A 12,934-nucleotide genomic window follows, 5' to 3' on the forward strand; every position below is an offset into this window, starting at 1 on the left:
GATTATTAGTTTTCAGGAAAAGAGATTCAGTTAGGTTACTTGGATATGGCAAAACATGTAAGGGCTATATAGTCCTAACGGGTAGGATGTCTTCATGAAGGACTTGATATATAAATTCAATCATTCTAGATGAAGAACGACCAGTAAATCACTCGCAGCTGTTAGACAACTCTTTTTATACGTCATCACATTAATCATATCCCAACAGCATAAACAGTTTTATTATTAATATGATTTAACGTTGTTTTTTTACTTAATTTCTAACCCTCGCCATTCAGGAGATTTGAATGTGTTAGAATATCTACCTCCAAATTCGTTGAATTTTTCAGCTTGCGAAACTCAATTCGTTTCCAATAACAAAAAAACTGGCCTTCCTGTTTAAGAGAAATTTGTGGAAATCTCTAAATGATTCATCGAAACAAAATTTTGCCAATAAATACCGAGCTTTAGTTAATCTATACAAAGAGAAGACAACTTGTAAATTTATAAAAGCGTTTCATTAAATACTCTCTGACTGTCACCAGTTATGAAAAACCATACAAAATTCTTTCCCGGTTCATTTTTATTTCTATATTTAAAATTCAGCCAAGAAAAGTAAATAATTTACTGTGTTTACATGAGTAAGGTTAGGGATTGAAATCGGTACTTATTCTTTCATTACCTTATGCATTCATTATACTTGCTTCAAAACCGTCAGCTATAAATTTTTGCGTAATAAAGGGTAGAGGGAAGAATTCACGCCACTCTCCTCAACGCCACTTTCTTTTTCTTTTCATCTATTTTTATCTTAATGGTTGCGAAAGGCAAAAAGGCTGTGATCCCCCCCTTTTTTAATGAGCAGTTTAGCCGCGCTTAATGCCACAGCCATAACACTGAAAACGTAAAAAATGGAGTTCAGGAAGAAGCGTTTCAATTGTGCAGGCAATAAACACTTAATTTTCTTCACATTTCTGACAAGGTTGGCAACTCTAATATACGATAAAAGTATTTCGATGTTTTCGTCATATAGAAATTCTGAAACATGAGATTTGATTTCGGCCTAACAACGAAGTCAAGAAACTATCTCCAAGAAAGATGCAATTTATCTTAAAAAACGAAAAAAAAAAAAAAAAAAACTCTGGCGATTTAAATTTAGTTATAAAGTGAAACGTAAATGAATTATTCTGATGTGTCTCTTGAGTTTTGTTGGCACCAAGAATTTAAGAAATGCAAAGCACCTTCGAAAAATTAATCAATTTGATAATTAATACACTGAAAAAAGAACCGCATTTTAATTAATCAGAACGAAACCTTACTTTCGAGATTCACTTAATTAAATATTCGTTTCCTTTTAAATGATCAAAATTTTCTTTCGGTTTAAATTAATTTATCTAACACATCAATGAAATTTTAGGGGGGGTGTGAACGTTTACGAAAAGGAAAATATTCTGAAGTCCGAAAATGAAGCGCAATGATATAGGAAAAAGGACAAAAGCATGTACGAAGCGAGAGATGTGAAATACTAAGCTCTGACTATTAATTAGCTCTCAGGGCTTTTAATTTAACCAATCAAATAGCCGAGGACCACCTACAACATTTCTAAAGCTCAGTTAAATTAACTAATCAGTTCCGTAAGTTTAACAACGAAACATTATGGAAAATAATGCTTTGGCACACAGCTAGCTTTCTTTACATGTCTATTTACACAATTTTTTCTCTTTAAACACTCTTCCCTCTGCTACAGAGAAGGGGACTACTAATGAACTTCACGAGTTTCGGTTATCTTTTACAAGGCAGACCTAGGGAGTTTAAAGGTCACTCTAAATGAGGGGTTTCGGAAAGGGTGTCCGTAGGCAGAGACAAACACAACACTAACTGACGTTCACTGGAGGTAAAGTCACAAGAAAACGGTCGGAATTCGTAAACATGGTAGGGGGAGAAAAGAAGGAAGACTAATCCGAGGAGAATCGAAAAAACACAAACAAACTCATCTGAACAACAACCGTTCAGTTTTTACAACAGTTTGTCAACAATAACATTCTCTGTAAGATCTATTCGAGAAATAACTTCAGTATTGATCTGCCTCATCCCCTCCTCTATTATTATTTATTTTTTTTTAATTCTGTTCTTATCAAAACAACCGAGCTTAAATTTAGTTTTCAGTCTCTGCCTGTAGCAGCTATTTGATATACTGCTAAACAAAGACGTTCCTAAATAATGAAATGTTAATACATTGGAGGCAGATTATATGTTTTGTATCCCTCACGTTGTTGTTATCTGTCAGAAGTGTTGAATTATTTCATAAAAATAACTGATTTTAAAACGCTATTCAAAGTAATGCAATTGAACACTACTCATCACTTAACGAGCAATTTTTCGTATTACTTAACAAACTTTTGGTATTACAACAAGCATTACTTAACAAGCAAACACTCTTTAGAGTATCATATCTTAGGAATTTGATTTTATCAGGGTTTACGATACCAACTATAACTTTAAATCGTAAAGGTCTAGGAACATCATTACAAGATAAAAATACTCTTAAAAGACAAGCAGGAGAGGTAGTGTTTCATTTTCTGGTGTTTCAATTGAAATTTCAGTCTTTAACTATTAATCAACATCACTCGCCCTTCCAGTCACAAGCACGACTTTTAACAGACGAAACAGAAATTGTCGTATACAGAAGAGTCTAATGTAATGCTTAAATAAAACAACTTTTCTACGGCAGTTGAATCCGATTCGCCTCGCCACACATACGTCACACTTGGAGATAAAACTTCAAAAGTAAATCTGGCAGTTGTTACGCATGGTAGAAAATGTGGCACAAGGCTAAATTCACGCTGTAAGGAGGTGGAAAAGCAGTAAAGGCAAGCAGAAAAGAAGAAAAAAAATGAAAACAACAAAAACGTAATTTTTAAAAAATACCATTAAAAAATTCACCATTACAGAAGTTTAGTAGCCAGTTTCAAAATGGCGGCTATATAAGAAACGCCAAACCAGAATATCCGATTCCAAATATGTTTTCATCTCGAGGTATAAAACCTTGGGCTAGTTCGTCACCCTCTCAGAGTTATTCAGGACACACCATTTTTGTTTCTCACTTTTATTCTTCCTGTTATTAACATCTTTTCTTATAATCTATTTTATTATACAACATTTCGAAGGACGACACTGGTTAACCTTCGCCAGATTTATCTCAAACCATTACATAAAACTTGCAACGGAAGACTCGTTTTATTTTCTTTCGCGCTTGGTTAAATAATAAGTAAATTCACTTCCAATGACAGATTGTTTGCAAGTATATTACCATTAACAATTACGAACATTTTCTAGATGGCATAAAAGCAGAATAATCAGATTAAAAGTGAAGAATTTTCTACCTTTTATAACAACGTGACACAAAATTTAATTCGATTCCACTTAAGTCTTTCTGTATGTATTAGCATGCAGAAGATGTAACATACAGATGGTCCTTCGGTAAGTGTGTTTTTAAAAATGGACATATTCCCTGTAAATGCATTAAAATTTTTTCTTTAAAAACACAATGCTTTTTTTATAAAACCGTTTTGAGAAGAATAAAACTTTCGCAATTATAATTTTTTTCCCACTTATCACATTTGTTGTGACAACAGAAAGAAGATAATTTTTCGTTAAAATAAATCATAAAACCTCGATTATTTCTCCTTTCTCCCTATCTACTGGAACAAAAGTCTTCCGTAGACAAATTCAACGGATACTTATATACATTCATTGGCTATGTCATATAAATTGGTCATCGATAAAGGCCAAAAAATTTCAAATTAAGAGCATGAAAACTGCGTTAGAATAGAAAGCTATTCATCGCTTATCATTGCTGCTTTCCTGAAACTTTAATTGAATTTTGATCTAAAAAATTTATTTAATGAATTTTAGTTGGTTTATTTAATTTTTATTAAGGTCTCGCCTTTTCCTTAGCGTTCCTCTATAAACTTAAAAGGAATCTCGATTTGTACTTATTACTTACATGCTAAATGGAAGATAGGTTCAGTTTTTCATAGTTTATAGTTTTTCACATAGTTTAAACTTGATGAATATATATATATATATATATATATATATATATATATATTCGATTTCATCACTTTCTAGTTTACATTGCTGATAATCTGAATTTCCCAATAAACCTTTTTCACCGCTATATATAAAGAATGAAAATTCAACAACTAAATAAGGGGGGGAAAGGAAGGGATAGAATATTTGTGAGTAAGATGAAAACCTCTAGCACATGGAAGATAGACTTATGGAGAGTGAAAGTATGTTTTATCTTCGAAAACCAAATCGCGTACATAAGAATAGAATTCCAAGCAAGGTAATTAAAAGAAAAACAAAAAGAAGTTTCCAACGACGGAAGTGACAGGATAGCAACAGCAAACGGAACATAAGTTAAAAGAAAAAAGAAAACGAGCTATGATGGCATACTTGAGCATGCAGGGAGAATTTTCTAGAGTCTCCAGAACCGGATGGGATGCAAAAAGTAAAATGTTAACAAAAATATGAAAAAATCAGAGGGGATGGCAAAGAGAATCCAGCTGAGATGCCTCGAAGAAAAAAAGGAGGGACCTTCAACATAGAGGCGACAGGTTTAAGTTGCTTAGAGAAGCTAGCAAGTGATGCTTCCGCGAAAGAAGAAAGGAACAACTCTCACTAGAGAAAGTGATTTATTTATTCCCCCCTTATCAACTTGTAGCGTATTTCTTTCTATACGACCTGATGAACATTCTTTTTCACAGTAGATAAAATATACCAATAAATGATACCCAATAAACATTTTCGTGAGATTCCCATGTAGCCTGTTATTACTTATATATTGTACATAATTTTAATAAAAACAATTAATAGTTGTATTCAAAAGTTATCATAATCTTAAAAAACGCTCTCGTAATAATACGATTGCTGAACTGAGCTGAACTGTTGATACACCGCCATGAGATACATCTTACACCACTCGCAATGGGCACATATACACTTTTGTGTAATATCGTGTTTACTGGCGTAGTCGCACCCTCGTTTTATAGCAGAAAAACATCGTCAAAAGTGTACAGCTAGTGTAGTAGATAATAGTCGCACGTAGACTTTCACAATGAAAAATTGGCAAAAAAAAGTGCCACTATTACCATATTACCAGAGTAAACACGATAGATAGTCCCAATCGGCTTTCATGTAACGTGTTTAAAACCCTTCGGCGTCAATTAAATTATCAATCATATTACTTATGAATTTACGAATGGGGCTGGAATGTTTAACAGATAAATCATGAAAAATTAAATTTTTATTAAAAAAAAGTAAATGAACGAGATTTATTATTAAAGATTTTAGGACTAGGAATCTTTTAGAATGTTTATGCAATCCAGACAGAAGGTCTGTAAAAAAACACAAGTTTCTGGAAATATATGTGCAGGCATTTCAAGAGTAAATACTGGAATATATAAATATAGTAGTTTCTCTGCGATTAATACAGAAAATTCGCAATGGAATTAATCTTGAGTAAGGTAATAGCTACAAATTCCATTTTATGAGTTCCTTTCAGTTAATCAGCAGTTCATTTGTTATGTACCCAGAACCTCAAAGGAAAAACTGAAATTTTACGTAAATATAGGCAGAAGTGTTATTACAATTGCCCAAACTGGTAGAATTCGCAGATTTTTAATAACTGTATGTCTACTCATATTACTGTCCTAAATGTATAGGTTTAGATATTAATACAATATATTTTATGCCTTTCTAGCTACAACATTTTATTTAACAAATCCACAAAAGTGAATATAAACCCCCTTAATTGACTTGAACGCTACATGATAATAATAGAACCTGACAGCAAGTGCCGATACTGTGTGCCCGTTAAATGATACCAAATATAAGATAATTACGTATGAAACATTCTCACTGCGTGCGTCCCCCCCCCCGATAATAAACATGGAAAACCTACATTTCAAAGTGTGCATCATCTGAAAGAAATAGGAGAATTACAATGCTATTCCAGCTTTCTATTTGCGTGAGCATTTCCTAGAGTATATGTTTACCTTTAAACAATTCAATGCAAATGAATTATTATTATTTACACGCAATATTACATTCAAAGAATGATGAATATTGCATTCACAGGGAAAAGTAACAGATGGTTCAATGAATACAACTAGATACATGATAGCCACATATGAATGGGATGCTGGATGCAATACAGAAAAGTACTCAAGGATTGCCTACTTCACAATACAATTTTTTTTTTCAGCTTTCGATGATTTGCTTTTAACACAATATTTATCGAGCTGGGTCAGTGTAAAGCGAAAAAAAAAAAAAAAAAAAAAAAAGAAAAAAATTGCAAATATTAGTTTAGCAATGAAAGAAGTAAATCTTTCACGCATTTTAATGCAGAAATAAAATTTTGAAGGTTCTGGTTTTTGAGTTTAAAAATTTGTGCGATTTCAGAAATTTAAATGCAATCGCTTCTTTTCAAATATACGAGTCCCCCCCCCCAAGTTCAGTTTCCTAAAATATTTCTACATCATCGATTAAGAAAATTTAAATACTTTCATGGATTTCAAGAAACTTGATAGAAATGATACTGAATAAACTGTTTCTACGCTTTCCACGCAATCGGAACTCGAAGAACTGAATGTAAATATGCTACGATTACTCCAAAATCATAATAAAGTTTGAGTTTATATTTCCCGCATGTGGAAACAGTCAGGTATAACGACAATTTCACTTAATATTATCGCTTGCGGACTAAGCGCAAGTAAAAGCAGACAAAACAAAAGAAATAAAACGGGAATAAAAATAGGAGAAAAGAAATCCTCATCCAAGAGATGTTTTAAGCCTTTCTCTACTACTAAAACGGGAATAAAAATAGGAGAAAAGAAATCCTCATCCAAGAGATGTTTTAAGCCTTTCTCTACTACTGCGAATGCCACGTAACTTCAAGGCAATCCATCCAATCGCCGCCATGCAAGCGATCAAAGATACAGGAAATGCCATAGAACTGGATTTCAATGCCACTGAGTTAGTGGTTCAACGACACAATGACTTTCCTCTAACACTGAAGGTCAAAGCCAATGCAAGCGGAAAGCAATGACGACCGCCAAGCAAACCCACTCACTCCCGCCTCCGGGGTTGCAAAACAGCCAATCACAGATGACGCAATTGTCGCCAAAAAGTTCTTGCAAAACAAAATTTCTTAAAATATATTAAGATGATGTTACATTTTATGTTAGATAACTTCAAAATAGAAAATTTCAAACTTTAAGGCGGGATCAGGCTAGCATTTAATTTTGAGGAACAAGGTACTTTTCCTTGCCCCATTTTTTTAATTACTGAAGTTTATATATGGAGGGTGAGGAAGCAATAAAACGTCACAAAAAAGGAGGGAATAAATAAAACCCCATTTTAATGGCATTTCGAATTAACTGTAATATGTAACTTTTTTGGGGAGGAGGACTAAATCAGAATTAGATGGCTTTCACGAATATCAGTTGCAGATCTATTTCATGCATGGTTCATACATAACACTACTGATAGAATATTAAAATTGTTTAACAATTAAAAAACTAACAGTTTACCGAAACGAGATATACTCTAACTGAAATTCTCTAAAAACCAGAACTACGCTTTGCGGATGCATAATGTTTTAGGATTATTCCTTAAACAATTTAAGTTAGCAAAGAAATTTTCTGTCCACTAAAAGTTTTAAGAGAAAATGACGGAAAAAAAAAATTATATTTCATATCAGTAGACTACCATGAAATCTTACAGCATCATGATCCGTACGCATTACACTTTTTCTGTATTATCACACTCACATCTTTCCGAACGCTCACATTGAGTACTCCAATGGATTACACCATAAGGCATGTGTATATTCATAATTAGATTTAAATTCATTTCATAAAATCTGTGCTGTTTTACATTCAGTCAATATATAGAGCGCGTCGCCAGAATTCTGTATTTGCACTAGAACTTTCAGAACAAATAATTTCATACAAATGCATATAATCTCATTTCACAAAAATATGATTATCGGAACACTGGAATTTTTAGACGAATTAGACGATGATACTGCTGAGTGAAAAAATTACGTAAAATCTTTCAGCTAATTTGAAAGCCGGATAATTACACAACTTACGACACCATCACACCTAAAAAAAGTGCTATATGCTTTTTAGATAGAAAGATGTCTTTCCAACACTATTTTCAACATTTTAGGAAAATCAGGTTTATATCTACACTGCGTATGAATAAAAGCAAAAACACACAAAAAAATATTCTGTTCACGTATTCTTCGCTGTACCAAATTCTACATCAGAAAAACTGCTTGTTTAATTAACACGACTGAATGCATATTCGAAAATTAGGGTATAAAGCATTAGAATTGGAAAAGAGGTATAATAAAAGGAAAAAGAAAATTTGAAAATTAGGAAATAAAATTAGGAAGCAGCATTTACAGCATGGTAGAAAAGAGGGAAAATTTGGGAAAAAAAAAAAAAAAAAAAAACACAAGTCAGCTTATTTTCAGAAAATGTCAATTGCTTATTTACGTCTATTTACACCAACGCATCCTGCATAATAAATATTTAAAGAAAATTTTTACACTTGTTACACAATCAGGCTTTAATGTTTCATCGCGATATGCAAATATTACGCAACTGTTTGTTTACAAAACGCCACGTGAGTCTCGCCAACAGCGAAAGTATGCCAAATGTGCAAACCCTTTCCCATTCTTTCTGTCTCGCTTAGCAGCTGATGACATCATCACATCGGTAGACCAATCGCAGTTCGAAGTTATCCTGATCCACCATTCTTCTATCTCAACTTTTTTTATTTGTTTTGTTTTGTTTTTTGTTTTTGTTGGTTTTTTTTGTTTTGCTTTTCCACTTCCAGACTCTTCCCTTCTGGTATATTTGTTTCTTTTTAAACGCTACCTGAGAGGACAATTTAAACAAATAAACAATTATGATGGAATGAAAAGCTGAATTACGAACAATACGCACGCCTATAAAGCAACTGAAAATAAGTTTTCCTCTTCATAAAAAGATTGAAATCCCACAACAGCAAAACGACACTATTTTACAAACTCCGAACGTATATTAATACATAAATACACACTGTTGTGAGTTCAAAAAACAATTAATAAAGTTACATAAGCAAGTTTCACTGTTGAATGGAAAAAAGTCATTTGCTTTTGGTAAGCGACAGTGTTGTGAGTTAAAATGGAGTTTGGACCACTGACCGAATCGAATCAGGAAAACAATTTTAATTTTTCTTTACAATCGAAGATGCTGAAACGTGCAGCCTAAAAATGTTTGCATTGTCAGTAACATTTAAAATATTATCTAATGTCTATACAAAAGGATGTCCATGTAAAGATACGTCAAATTTCACTTCCTTAATAAAGTATTTATTTCATGCACTTCGAACGATTTTCTGCATTTAAAATAAATAACAGATATGCTAGAAAATGAGAAATAATTTCAAGCCAGTAAAAATGCGTGTTTTCTTACAGAACAAGTTATTGGGTAGGGGCAGTGATCAGAATTCAGAATAATACCAGTCAGTCGAATCTTGAAGAAATTATAATTAAGATATACTATATGCATGTTATGGCTGCAAAGTATTTTCAATGCATTTAATTCCTAGAATTCTAAATGCATCCCTCACATTAAAAACTGGGGGGGGGGATTATGTCACAGTAATTTTAGCTTGCTCATTACCATCTAAAATTAAAAATAATAAAATTTGCTTCATAATTAGGGAAAAGTTACACTTTTAATGCTGGGGGCATTTTTATTTGAAATTTGATTAGAAATTATACAACCCTGTGGATGAAGTAACAAAAGACTTGTCTGAATATTCTGAATATCTTAATATTTAAGAGATTTTTTTATTTTTCTTAAAAATGTGCGCTGAATATTAAAACCGAATTTTCACCTTAAAATATTTCAACAAGTGAAATAATTCCACACGCAACTAAAATATAAACGTTCTCGATGCATAATGGTAATGCCAAATGTAAGATTAATAGCTCGTACTATGAGAGTTTTTCAAATATATTAGTATATCCCAAATAAGTAAAAGCACAAAGAGAATCGATTAATAACAATCAAAACAACATTCAAGAGTGAATAAAATACTTATTTTCGAAAGTCAAAGTTATAGCTGTCAGCTATATTGTAAAAGATATGAATTTCTGCTATGAACAGTTAAGAATATCAAAATCAACGTCAGAAATATGGCGGGTTCGACAGATTTTCGGGATATTTGAAACTTGGTTCACTTATGTTTTGATCAATCCTTTATTTAACTTTTCTTAGAGTATAACAGAAGGAAATTTTATTTTTGGGGTACGAAATGACCATAGAGCAGAAAGAAAGGATAGCTGCCTGAAAAGAAAATATAGCTGTGCAGTATGAAAGATGGCTGCGTAGTACGATATGAAAACTGCGTACACAGTCGTCGGTATATGCAGTCAAATTATCAATAATGAACCCTTTGTGAGGACCACCTCCCTCAGACGAGCAACTGTAAAAGCAACTGTACTACTGCTGTAAATAAACACTGGTATTCAACATCATCTTTCTAATATTTAACCTCTAGAGATCGTCGCAATCATGTGGGAACCATTCGTAATCATATTGAAAGGGGGGATATACAGAATACGAATATATTTTATATTCACAAAGATAAACTACATTATATCTATCATAAATGTTATTCGCAGCTTCATATATTCAGAAAAATTATTTATGATTTTTAAAATAAAAACGTTAAAAAATATCTCTTTTGATAACTGGTAACAACAGATATCTGTTGACTTGACTAAAGGTTTCATTCCCTTTTTCACTTTAGTGTATTTGTTTCAATATGATAAAGAATACGAGAGCTAATTGCCTAAATGGAGGGGGGGGCTTTAATCAGAAAAAATTTCTAAAGGAAACAAGCTTGTATTTAGTGTAATAAAAGTTTTTTTGTTTTTGTTTTTTGCTTGAAATATATTTTAAATCGCTGCTTCTTAATATGTTTCAGAGTTTAATGTTTTAATGAACTTCTAACGTTTTGTCCTCGGACTTAAACTCGCTCTGGCAGTGCAGTAAGAAATTATTGCTCAGTGGAACAAAATAGTAACTGAGTGAGAAATGTGTGGTACATTGTTTTCAGCAACCTGAATGTTTCATACTGCAAACAAAAAGTAAAATCACCTACGCAACATCACAGAAATCAGCAAGTAGCTTAACGGAAATGCAAATTCCAAAAATTAGTTTAATTGCTAACTATTAACATTTTGTCGGTTGCCAGCTTCTTTAATAAGAACTGTAAAGCTACAAGACGATTGGCGTTCATGTTATTCTAATAAAAAATTAATTAATTGAAACCAATAGTATGGGACATTCTGAAATCATCATGCGTTCATCTGAATCGACTGCATTATTTTTTTTTTCAAAATTTTGAAATGATATTACATATTCCATTAGCTACAATGAGAGTAACATTAAATAACTATCATTGCGACTACCGCGTGACAAAATATTCAAGAAGCTATAATTCTGCGCTAACAAAGTTCAAATTTTATAATTCTCGAAACTAAAATTAGCATAAAAAACAAGTAGCGACGCACGTTACAAAATAACGCGTTAATATTTTTCAAAAATTGCCGCAGGGCTTTTCTCCAAGTATTTATTCAGACTATTTAAGACAGCGACTGTCCTTGACTCACGCGAACGAGGAAGTTATTGCAGGAAGAGGAAAAAAAGGAAAGAAATACAGAATATCTCGACGAATAAAATGCATGGTGATAAGCGTCGAAACGACAAGACTGCCCTCCCCCCTCCTCATGACACAGAAGAAAACATCCGCAATCCTTTTTGTCGCGAAAGAAACAATACTATCTCATTCGACTATCGTGCGATATGCTATAACGCTAATTTCGATAAAGTCTTTACGTTCTAAGAAAGATACAAACGGCCATGCAATCAATTAAATGATCCTACTAAAATGGTTGATTATTGAGAAGGGTGTTGTTCTTTGGCTAAGTATTCGGCACAGAACGAAGTCACAGTACCATCTTCTTTGACGACAAGAGAAAGTTTTATTAAAAGTTTTTAAAAAGAACATATTAAATTGGTTTTATTTGGTACAACTATCTGCAGCATGCTGTCTCGTATAATTGCTGATTAATCGATTATGACAATGGCAAACGAGGGTTTTCTATTTAACAGGAAGGGTGCCTTTATGCAGAACATTCTCAAACCTGAATAGCCCGTGCAGCACTGTGCTACTAGCTAGCTAGTCTACAAGATTACTGTGAAGTAAAACAATTTTTACATGTTTTTAAATGTCGGACTCATTTTTTAAATGATTAAACAGAAATTAAACACAGTGATACGCTGAACAAAATTTCCAAAAATGACTCAAATAAGCTTCGACTATTTGCAAGATCACAAACAGAAATATGAACGAAAAAATAAATGAGTACTTTAGGAATATTAGTGACACATGATTGGAAGATAAATGAGAAGATGGAAAGTCAGAATTACCCGTGGAGTAGTAATCCTGTATAAACTGAATTTGGAACATCATGCCCCACCTTAAGCATATCCTGCACCACACAATGCAAAAAAGACCGCAATTTTTTTAGCACTCTCGTTTTCTAGTGCTATGTAACCTTTTTTCATTCAACAGCGATTATTTCGCAGACTCGGGTTAACCGGAAAGACCACAGCAAATTTCCCATGACATGTTTCCAGCATATTTCCTGGTTTTCAGCGAATTTCAAACTTAAACACAAAAGATTTTAAAAGAAATTAGGCGGGAAGGGGGGAGGCGCTACACCAAAACTTGCGTGATTTTGTATTCCTCCTCATGTGTAACGCACAAAAATTAGATCATAGAATAATAATAATAATAATAATGAAAAAGGGGGAAGGAG

At 32.8% G+C, this 12,934-nt stretch overlaps 1 protein-coding gene across 4 annotated transcripts in view; it reads right to left on the bottom strand.

Annotated features, from left to right (window-relative positions):
* Eip74EF (Ecdysone-induced protein E74) overlaps positions 1 to 12,934 on the bottom strand; it is a 560,026-nt gene that overhangs the window by 28,814 nt on the left and 518,278 nt on the right. The window lies entirely within an intron of this gene.

This window comes from Stegodyphus dumicola, chromosome X2 (genome assembly GCF_044657685.1).
Source record: "Stegodyphus dumicola isolate Sdum_Otavi_A_Nest chromosome X2, ASM4465768v1".
NCBI lineage: Eukaryota > Metazoa > Arthropoda > Arachnida > Araneae > Eresidae > Stegodyphus > Stegodyphus dumicola.